We start from the raw sequence: 12,145 nt of genomic DNA on the forward strand, positions 1-12,145 counted from the left end.
AAGAAGAATCAAAGAAAAAAACACAATGTAAGCAAACCATTTCAATATAATTTTAGGAAGCATCCTTATAATCAAACTTGAAGAGCAAAGCCCCATTTAAAGTAAAAGCATAAAAGAGTACTACCTCCGTCTCCGTCATCCTTCCACCTCCGTAGGAAGATAGTGGTATTGGTAAAAAAAATCTTCAATTGTAGCAGCTAAAAGACGCATGTAAAGAATGATAATAGGAAGATGAATACTCGACTAACAATATGGATTTTCGGTTAACAGCAATTTGGAATTGAAAGACGCATGAAGGGCTCCGCAATTTGGAATTGTAGCATTTAAAAGATGAATGTAATTGATGGTTACGTTTATTAGAATTGAATTAAAATTTTTAGGGTTTTGATCTGCACAATAGTTTGAGGGTATATATACAATCGATTTTCAAGGATTTTGAGAGCATGCGTATATTTTTCTTTCCAGGGTAATTTTATATTTAAATTTTTTATTATATAAATTTTATGTTAATGACATCATCTACATGCTCTAAATTTTTTTCTTTTTTCTTTTAATTTTCTTTTATAAAGAGAAATTCTTTATTTATGACATCATCAAGTTAGAGTTTTAATAGATACTATAGATGTTAATTTTATTAGCATATGATTTTGCTATTTTCAGTCACATTATATCGAGTGACAAGTAACATTTGTTATTTTGATGCCCACAAGGTGTTTGATGAAATGACGTATATGAATTTGTGTATTGAAGGTAAGTAAAATTTATCAGAATACTTTGAAAATGTCTATTCGTAACTCAAAAGTTCGCCCAATATTTTGAATCCCTTGAAAGATGAACTATAGCAACCAAGTGCATCATGAGGTATGTATTACAATTCGGTCATGTATTTTTGTGCTTGAACATCTCATTTGATATGTACTAGAAAGTTACTGTAATTTATTATTGCACATATCAATGTAAAACTGTTTACTTCCTGTTATTTGCATGAAATAATGTTCATGCATTCGAATTCCGCTATATAAGTTACTTCAAGAACTAAGGTTTTGTGTTCAATTTTGTTAGTTATGGTATTTTTTTGTTAATAATTTCTTAGAGAAATTAAATATATGCTTATTAGTTAAATATTGTTTATATAGTAGTACTTTTCTACCGTTGATAATATGGGTCGCTTGGTTTGCATTTGAAAATAGTTGAATGGGTTCTAATTTTAGCATGATTATGTTTTAATACTTAATCATTGGTCATTTTAGCATGGGGTACAAAAGCTGTATAATTGAGTTGTTACTTCCTGTTATTCGAATGTACTGATATTAGAATAATATGTCTCCTTTAAACTTTTGTTTCTCTTGTGTGTTCATTGATAATTGTGATTATTGTGGTCAGTTTCAGGAAGTTATAGCTTGGGATTCGAATGGATAATGTTAAGCCGTGCAGCGTTTTTGAAATGATAACAGTAGCAAAATCATCGTTTCAGCATTTTCACTTTCTTTGTTAGAGTCATTCTCTCCAATAGTTTGATGCTCCAGATATACCAGTTGGTAAGCTCTCTTATAATATGTTTAAAGTATAATACTCCCTCCGTCCCAGATTAATTGTCCCCAGACAAAAAACACGAAGTTTAAGAAATGTCATTATCACACTGTACTTTTTCTGTACTTTTTTCTTACTTTACTGTTTTACCCTCAACTAATTAATTAGAAATATCTCTCACCTTTGTAATTTAATTAATTCATTATGGACAATATTGTAAACTTTATCAAATTTACTTTCCATATTTAGAAGTGGACAATTAATTTGTGACGTCCCAAAAAGGAATACTGGACAATTAATCCGGGACGGAGGGAGTACATGTTATTTAATCTAATATCAGTCAATAATGAATATGTTATAAGACTTAGATGTCATTGGATGTGCGTTCTCTACTATGGATATATTTTGTTCTACTTTTTCGGTTGTCAAAAAAAAAAAAAAATTATGTTTGGTTTATGAATGTAGTTCTACTTTTCCACAACTGATTTTTCGTAACCTATTCTTTAATTGTTATGTATATGCATTTCATACACATTACGAGTATATTTTTATAGAACTTGATCTGAATTCATCATATTCATACATATTACATGAGAAGCTTTTTCTATTAAACCCATTGAATCTTTGCAATTCTTAAAAAGCAAGAAACATTGTCTTCAAGTATTTATCATATAACACTTTTAGAAGGTACATATTAGACCCATTGAATCTTTTTATATTAAACCCATCTGTTAATTTCTTTTTTTAGGATTTGATGATTTCGTGAGACGAGCAAAAGAACGGCCAGAATAGGAGCTTGATTCCTTTATTTGGATTGTTGAGGTATATATTATATCTATCATTTGCATCTTTATAAGTATGGTATTTGTGATCGTTATTTGGGTATTTGTGGACTGCTTAAGATTGTAGTGTTGACTATTAATAATGTTGATGGGTATTTGGGTATTAGGGGAACTACTTAACCGTGCTTTGGAACCAATCTACACATACGTTGGTTGAACTTACATTTTGCAAGAAGTTTATGAACCAAATGCATGTTGTGTTTTGTTGTTTGATATGCTATTGATAAAATGCTCAACTTTCAGTGACTTTTTTTGGGGAGTAACAAGGTGAATATTTCTAAACATCATATGTTGATAAATAGTTTGAATTGCAGATGTGGTTAGTCAAAAATGGATTGAGGTGTTTCTAGATATGTTTCTGTATATTTCAAGGTTTGATCATTGTCTTCATAAATTAGACATGATGGTTTGTTAAAGAATGCAAATTGGGAGATGATTACTTTCTATTCTAGGTAAGCTACACTTACATTCTGTTACGGAGTATATTATTATGGCATCATTTATAACATATTTCGAAAGAACATATCTTAAATAGATTAAATAAATTGGGCAACATTATATTTAATACCAATAGTTTGACATCATAATTTTTCTTTCTTATCTAGGTGAGATGACATTAACCCTTCAGTTTTATTGAATAAGGTGTAAATTTAGCCGAGGTTTCAATTGTTTACAACCAGGTTTGAGATTTTGAGCTTAGTTTTGTAATGCTATATGGTTCACAAAGTTGTTTGATTTAGAACCATCTGTTGAATATGATGTATATAAGTTCTTTAGTTTGTGATTACAATGCTATATAAATGATAAATGATAGTATATATAGTTTGTGTTCACAATACGTTTTTAGTTATATGATTATTTATTAACTTTCTTATTTGAGTTTCTTCATTTTTAATTATTTGTATGGTTATGGTTATTCACTTATACCACTACAAATGAGTCCATTATTCAAGTTATATTTATTGATCATATTTTCTACTAAATTGTGAAAGAAGACTTAATCCATAAATAGGGTTAGTAATTTGATTAGTAATATACATAGCTCTCCTGAAAAAAAATATTCTATACATACATCTCTTTCACTTCTTATGCTATTCATATTTTTTCTTTCAGGTTTATAAAGAGACTATGTTATTATGCTCATGTTTGTGTTATAATTCAGTAGGCTTATAACTACCTTTAGTGGTTTGATTCTTGATGTTATAATTCAGTAGGCTTATAACTACCTTTAGTGGTTTGATTCTTGATTTAGAATACTAATAATGAAGTGTAAGAACAAAGATGATAATGGAGAGAAAGAAAGAAACACTTTGTAAGTGTGAGAAATGGTGCAAGTTTAATGCTTGCATTCATGAGTATTTATAGCCTAAAATCTCAATATAAAAATACATACTTTGTGTACCAAAATTGACTATATGTATACACCAAAATTGACTATCCATATCTATATTATTATTATTATTATAACACTCCCCCTTGGATAGCAATTTTATTTTGTTGAAGATCAACTATAAATTACTGCCTCGTTAAAAACCTTGCTAAAGAAAACCCAGTGGGAAAAAACTTTAGCTAAGGGAAAAAGAGTGCAGCATGGAGTTGACTCCCCCTCAAGTAGACATCGCTTCAGCTGTTACATCTTTTGAACATGTCTCATGCCAATGTTATGAACGTGTGTTCTGAAAATAGCAGTTGGAAGTGCTTTCGTGAAAAGATCAGCAGAGTTTTTGCTAGATTGCACATATCTCATTTCAATCTGGTTGTCCTTAATGAGATTTTGAGTGTATGAGAAGAATCTAGGTGGTATGTGTTTTGTTCGGTCACTTTTGATATACCCTTCTTTCATCTGTGCTATGCAAGCTGCATTATCTTCATAGATAGTTGTTGGACTTTTATCGCGTTCTAGTCCACAAGAATCAGTAATGAGTTGTGTCATTGATCTCAACCAAAAACATTCTCGAGTAGCTTCATGTAATGCAATCACTTCGGCATGATTTGACGATGTAGCAACAAGTGTTTGTTTTTGAGAACGCCATGATATTGCAGTACCTCCATTTAGGAATACATATCCAGTTTGAGATTTAGCTTTATGTGGATCAGATAAATAACCTGCATCTGCATAACCAACCAAATCTTGTTTTGATTCGTTAGAATAAAATAATCCTAAATCAGTAGTTCCTCGAAGGTATCGAAATATGTGTTTGATCCCATTCCAGTGTCTTTTGGTAGGAGCAGAGCTGAACCTTGCCAACAAATTAACTGCAAAAGAAATGTCAGGTCTTGTACAATTTGTAAGATACATAAGAGCTCCAATTGCACTAAGATATGGTACTTCTGGTCCAAGAATGTCTTCTTGATCTTCACATGGACGAAATGGATCAGCTTCAACATTGAGTGATCTAACAACCATAGGAGTACTTAATGGTTTTGCCTTGTCCATATTGAAACGTTTCAAAATCTTTTCAGTATATGTTGTTTGATGTACAAGTAAACCATTAGGCATATGCTCAATTTGTAAACCAAGGCAATACTTGGTTTTTCCGAGATCTTTCATTTCAAATTCTTTCTTTAGAAGTTGAATGGCTTCATGGATCTCTTTATTTGTACCTATGATGTTAAGATCATCAACATAAACAGCTATGATCATATATCCGGATGTTGTTTTCTTAATGAAAACACAAGGGCAAGTAAGATTATTTGTATACCCTTTGCTTATCAAGTAATCACTTAATCGGTTATACCACATACGTCCCGATTGTTTTAACCCATATAAAGATCTTTGTAATTTAATCGAATACATTTCTTTGGGTTTTGCATTTGATGCTTCTGGTACCTTAAATCCTTCAGGTATCTTCATATATATATCACTATCAAGTGATCCATATAGATAAGCAGTCACAACATCCATGAGATGCATTTCTAAATTTTTAGAAACTGCCAGACTGATTAAGTACCTAAAAGTAATTGCATCCATAACAGGAGAATAAGTTTCTTCATAATCAATTCCCGGTCTTTGAGAAAAACCTTGGGCTACAAGTCTAGCTTTATACCTTGTAACTTCATTTTTCTCATTTCTTTTTCGGACAAAAATCCATCTGTATCCTACAGGTTTCACATCTTTAGGAGTGAGAATGATGGATCCGAAAACTTTTCTTTTATTGAGTGATTCTAATTCAGCTCGTATTGCTTCTTTCCATTGAGCCCAATCATGTCTATTTTGACATTCAACCATAGATGTTGGTTCTGGATCATCATCATTATTCATGATGTCATATGCAACATTAAATGAAAATTTCTCATCAAGATTTTTCATTTCATTTCGGTTCCATAATATTTTTGAATATGCATAATTGATTGCAATTTCTGTATTGACATCATCAATCTCCTCTGCAGTAGGAGTACTGATTTGTGGTTCTTCTTGAACACTTTCTTTTACTTCATTATCAGCTGATTTTCTTTTTCGAGGATTTTTATCCTTTGAACCGATTGGTCTTCCACGTTTCTGACGTGGCAAAGATTCATGAGTGACGTTATTGCCAGCTTTTGGAATTTCAATTCGAGCTGGAGTATTTACTACTGGTATATATGATTTTGTCACCGTTTTTGTATCTGTAAATGCATCAGGCAATTGATTTGCAAGTTCTTGTATATGCATTATCTTTTGAACTTCTGTCTCGCATTCTTTTGTGCGAGGATCAAGATACTTTAATTGAGGTTCACACCATGAAACATCATTTTCTTTATTTTTCATTTCTCCCCCTAATCTAGGGAACAATGTTTCATTAAAATGACAATCAGCAAAACGTGCTGTAAAAACGTCACCTGTCATAGGTTCAATATACCTTAATATTGAAGATGTTTCATATCCAACATATATTCCCAACCTCCTTTGAGGACCCATTTTTGTACGTTGTGGTGTCGCAATTGGAACATACACTGCACAACCAAATGTTCTAAGATGGGAAATATTTGGCTCTTGACCAAAAGCAAGTTGTAGGGGGGAATATTTATGACTTGCACTTGGTCTGATGCGAATCAATGCAGCAGCATGTAAAATTGCATGACCCCATATAGATACAGGGAGTTTTGTTCTCATTATCAATGGTCTAGCGATTAACTGTAAACGTTTAATCAATGACTCGGCTAAACCATTTTGTGTATGCACATGAGCAACAGAATGTTCAACAACAATTCCTATAGACATGCAATAGTCATTAAATGCTTGAGATGTAAATTCACCAGCATTATCAAGTCTCACCCTTTTAATGGTGTAATCAGGAAAATGAGCTCTCAATTTAATAATTTGGGCAAGAAATTTTGCAAATGCCACATTACGGCTTGATAACAGACAAACATGAGACCATCTGCTAGATGCGTCTATTAGAACCATGAAATATCTAAATGGTCCACATGGTGGATGAATTGGTCCACATATATCACCTTGAATTCTTTCAAGAAACATTGGTGATTCTTTCTCAACCTTAAGTGGTGAGGGTCTAGTTATCAATTTTCCAAGAGAGCAAGATGTACATGGAACCATTGTATCATGATGGATTTTTCTATCCTTTAGTGGATGTCCATGAGTACATTCAATAATCCTTTTCATCATTGTTGATCCTGGATGGCCTAATCTGTTATGCCATAAACTGAGTACACCAGGATCAATATATTTTTCGTTAACTACCATATGTATTTCTGGTACATTTATATGTGTATAATGTAATCCAGAACTAAGTCTTGGCAGTTTTTCAACCACATGACTCTTGTCAGTGATACTTAAATATTTCTCATTTTCTGTTGTCACTGACTGATAATCATACCCGTTAAGGTATATGTCGGAGAAACTCAATAAATTTCTGCTTGACTTGGGAGAAAATAAGGCATCATTTATTAAAAATTTGTACCATTTGGTAGTATGAAATTTGCCTTTCCTATCCCTTTTATCAAGTTAGCAGGTCCTGATATTGTATGTATAGTTCCTTCCGTTGGTTTTAGATCAATAAAATATTTCTCGGATTTAAGTATAGTGTGTGTAGTTCCACTGTCTGCTATACAGAGATCTCCACCACTTGATTGATGTTGTATTCCAGCAAAATTCATATTGAACTTCATATATAAGAAATAAATAGTGAGTACATTAATATTACACAATATTTTAAACGCAAATAGATAGTACTGAAACATTTAGCAAACATAATGACAAAGACAGACGATATTAAATCGTTTATTTTTCAAAAAACACACAACTTAAACATTCAAGAAATCTTCATATAAATCAGATGGTTTCTCAGTGACTGTTGGATCAATATTATCCACAAAATTTACTTCCTTTTCTTTACCTTTCAGCGAATCCTGATACATCTTAACAAGATGTTTAGATGTTCGGCAAGTATTAGCCCAGTGGCCCATTCTACCACATCTGTAGCAAGATTCTTCAGAATTTTTAGAAGAATTTTCTTCAACATCTTGTTTAATGGGCTTGTTTTGTGGTTGATATTTATATTTTCGTGGATTACTATTTCTTTGACCACCACGGCCACGACCACGACCACGTCCACGCCCATTACCATTACCATAAGGATGGTTTCTACCATAGTTATGGCTTTTGGCATGATGATGGTGATGGTTATTATAACCACGACCTTTCCCGCGTCCTTGTCCCTGTTTATAATTATTTGCAGTATTTGCTTCAGGGATTGCAAGTGTACCAGTAGGACGGGATTGCTGATTTTTCATTAATAGCTCATCATTTTGCTCTGCAACTAAGAGATATGAATTAAGTTCAGGATATGTTTTGAACTTTAGCATTCTCAAATTTCTTTGCACTGTGATGTTTGCAGCATTCATTGTGGAGAAAGTTTTCTCCATCATGTCTGCATCACTAATTTCATGTCCACAGAATTTAAGTTGTGAACATGTATTATACAGAGCTGAGCTGTATTCATTTACTTTCTTAAAGTCTTGGAACCTTAATGTTCTCCATTGTTCCATTGCAGCTGGAAGTAAAATTTCTCTTTGATTATTGAATCTGCTTTTGAGACCTTCCCATAAAACATGGGGATCTTCTACAGTCACATAATTATTTTGTAAGCATTCATCAATATGTTGATGAATAAAGCAACATGCCGTAGCTTGTTCTTTTTCAGAACAAGTGTTGTTTTCATTTATGGTTTCAAGAATGCCCATTGATTTAAGATGCATTTTTACTTTTATAACCCATGGCATGTAGTTGTTTCCAGTTGATTCTAAAGGAGTAAATTTAAGCTTTTCCAGATTCGACATTTTCTATTATCAAAAATTAAAACAAACATCATGATAAATTAGAGTCAATTTATATTCATAAGTATATAAACATTAAACATAAATTTAATATAACATAAATGATAAGTAGGTGACAGTGTCGACCATGTATTTTTTCAGGTGGTATAACCGACCTATATCATTCTGGTGGTATAACCGACCATATATCATTTTGGTGGTATAACCGACCATATATCATTTTGGTGGTATAACCGACCATATATCATTTTGGTGGCAGAGCCAACCATATTTAGTATTAAGATTATCGTGCTGATAACGTGTTATAATTCAGTAGGCTTATAACTACCTTTAGTGGTTTGATTCTTGATGTTATAATTCAGTAGGCTTATAACTACCTTTAGTGGTTTGATTCTTGATTTAGAATACTAATAATGAAGTGTAAGAACAAAGATGATAATGGAGAGAAAGAAAGAAACACTTTGTAAGTGTGAGAAATGGTGCAAGTTTAATGCTTGCATTCATGAGTATTTATAGCCTAAAATCTCAATATAAAAATACATACTTTGTGTACCAAAATTGACTATATGTATACACCAAAATTGACTATCCATATCTATATTATTATTATTATTATAACAGTTTGATGTTTGATGAAGCCTATGAAATTTTGCTCATGAAAAAGTTTGATTATGCCTCTGTTTTTTTATAAACCCGTGAAATCACGGGTCATTAAACTAGTTATATTGAATATAAGCTGTGTGTAATTTTATCTTCTAACTTAATTTTTTTATTGTAAAAAACATCATTAAAGATTGTTGAATAACTTGTGGGTTGATTTAGTATTAACATTAGCAGTACCATACGTTGATGTTTGCATTAAGTAACAGAATGTGGGTTGAATAGTTATAAAATGGATGATTAATTCATTTTTAAAAAAATTAATTAAGTTATTGTTTTTTAGTATTAAAATGCCACATTATTTTTTGTAGTATTATTTTATGCTAATATACGGAGAATCAGTTGGTTGTGACCTTATCCATTGATCCTCATAAAATGCATTCTGTAGTTTAAATGCATTATACAGAATTTGAAATTGTAGTAGACTGCATATTCCACTTTGGCTATTTATTAGGTGTGTTATTAATTTTTATCGACATTTTTATTTTATTTTGTATTTTTTAATTAGGATTAATATCAAATAATGACATCATGGTTAAGTAAAATTAAGAAGTAATTAGTGAAATGATGACATCATCATTTTAGAGCTTTATATGACTACTAGTTGAAGGACCCGTAAAATTACGGGATTGTAAAAAAAATATTGTTGAATGATTTGTTATATTTGACGAATACTATTTAACCAACCTCGTGACATATATACTTAAAACACTTCAATAGAGCTAAAGCGAAAAACCTCACTAAATAGATAACAGTAAAATCAAATAACCTGAGAACGTATTTAGGTACTCGTTTAAATGGTAGGAATAGTAAAACTCGAAGAAATATAACCTCTATTTCTAGCCTTTCTAAACAACGTCTATGAAAGACACCACACACCTTTCCGTTTCTATTGAACTTGACTTGAAACCTCTTGAATTATAATCTCTACTTCTAGCCTTTCAAACCTCCTATAAAAAATCGATTTCACATGTAGAAATTGGCTCAAAATCCCCATTTCCTTTTCCTACAAAAATCAAACATGAAATTATAAGTGCATAAAGAAAACTCAAACATAAGATTAGAACCACAAAAAGAGCAATACCCATTATTCTATACGTAGTATCATGAATAAGCACAGATAGAATTAATTTGAGAATTATGTATGATTACTAACAACATATTTTAAACAACCCAGATTTGTCTCCAAGATCCAGAGCCGGTCCTGAACTTTTTGATGCTCAGTGCGAAAATCTCAAATGATGCCCTTACTAAATTTTGTTAAGAAACAACGTTCACATTGTATTTTTAGTGTTGGAAATGTATTAAAGCTACAAAACATTGTATATTTCTGAATTTATTAAATAACATCATTGTATATTTCGTATTCAAAACTGAATATCCTTTGCCTGTCATTAAAATAATCTAAACTTCTATACCTTTTGAATATAATATAAAAAAAATCATGACTTTAAAACCCTGCTTTAAGTTTAAACTTACAAATAATAAAAATGTTAATTTTACGATATTAGTAAGAATAGTCTAAGATAATATTTCACAACAAAAGGTCTGCATGGTTTTCAGTTGATTATTGTTGTTTTAGACTTTCAATTTCTATTTCTATAACTATAATAATATTAGTAATTAATAATTAATATAAATATAATAATAATAATAATAATAATAATAATAATAATAATAATAATAATAATAATAATAATAATAATAATAAATAATATAAACTATACATGCAATTTAAAACTTGAAGTTAAACTGAAAAAGACATTAAATGTCGAGGGTTGAAATGGTAAAGTAAATAATAATAAAAGGGCATTAAAAGAATAGTAAGTACCAATGATCAGTCACTTTCTCAATAATAGGTGGGTATCAAAGAAAACTTCAAAAAAGTGGTTCTGGTCATCTGCTACAAACGATGCCTGCAACTCAAATAGGTATTTCATGATACCAAAAATAAAGCTTCAGTTTTTTTTTTCCTTTTAACCTCAATAATTAGATTTATATATGGAAAATATGTTTTATTCATGTTGCAATTTCATATTTTTCCTGAATTTAATCGCTCAAAATAATTTTTTACATATAAATAATTTTTAAAATTGGAAGCCATCTGATGCCCTTCGATCTTTGCTGCCCAGTGCGACGGCACTGCCTGCTCTTGGTCAGGTCCGGCCCTGCCAAGATCTTACCTTCATTCTTAACATCCAAAAATACATGCATCTCCATTTATAATCCAGTTTCATCAAACATCAATGTAAAAAATAATTTAAAAAGAGTACATGTACATATTACAAACAACTAAAATTATTCATTAACCTCAAAATACCAAAATATAGCAAGGAATATGTATGGATGTTGAAACATTACTACCATTGACATAGATAATTCATCTACTCCGTAATAAAGATGAACATAATCCATTAAAATGAGTTGACCATCACAAAAATGCTTGGTTCTATTAATATATACTGATGAAATCAATAATTAGGCGCCCATTGGAGCAACGATCCGTTGCACGATGGAGGATGTAGGGTTGAAAGGGGATGACCTGCGTAATAAACTAAACAGTAATATAGATGATCTACGTTCCAAGTTAAACTCAAGGAAAGGTTGGGGTGCTTCAAGGTCCTCAGTTGATGAAGATTGTACAAAAACCAAGTTCGTTATTGTTAAAGACGATGATGGTAACAATGAAATTCTTAAGTTTGCTGTTGTGGGTGATGCGATGAATTCAATAGTTCTTAAAAAACTTGAATCTATTTATATGGAAGAAGGGTTTGGTGATGTACTTGTGAAAAACCTAGGTGGATTAAGTGTTATGCTCATTTTCAATGACGAAGACA

General features: G+C 31.2%; 1 long non-coding RNA gene across 1 annotated transcript; it reads left to right on the forward strand.

Annotated features, from left to right (window-relative positions):
• The first annotated feature begins 2,277 nt into the window (after positions 1-2,277).
• Positions 2,278-3,113, forward strand: LOC139840257 (uncharacterized). The gene is made up of 3 exons (XR_011757286.1): positions 2,278-2,352; positions 2,687-2,824; positions 2,978-3,113. It is a non-coding gene; the product is annotated as an uncharacterized lncRNA (long non-coding RNA).
• Positions 3,114-12,145: the final 9,032 nt, after the last annotated feature.

This window comes from Rutidosis leptorrhynchoides, chromosome 4, assembly GCF_046630445.1.
Source record: "Rutidosis leptorrhynchoides isolate AG116_Rl617_1_P2 chromosome 4, CSIRO_AGI_Rlap_v1, whole genome shotgun sequence".
In the NCBI taxonomy this organism is placed as follows: domain Eukaryota; kingdom Viridiplantae; phylum Streptophyta; class Magnoliopsida; order Asterales; family Asteraceae; genus Rutidosis; species Rutidosis leptorrhynchoides.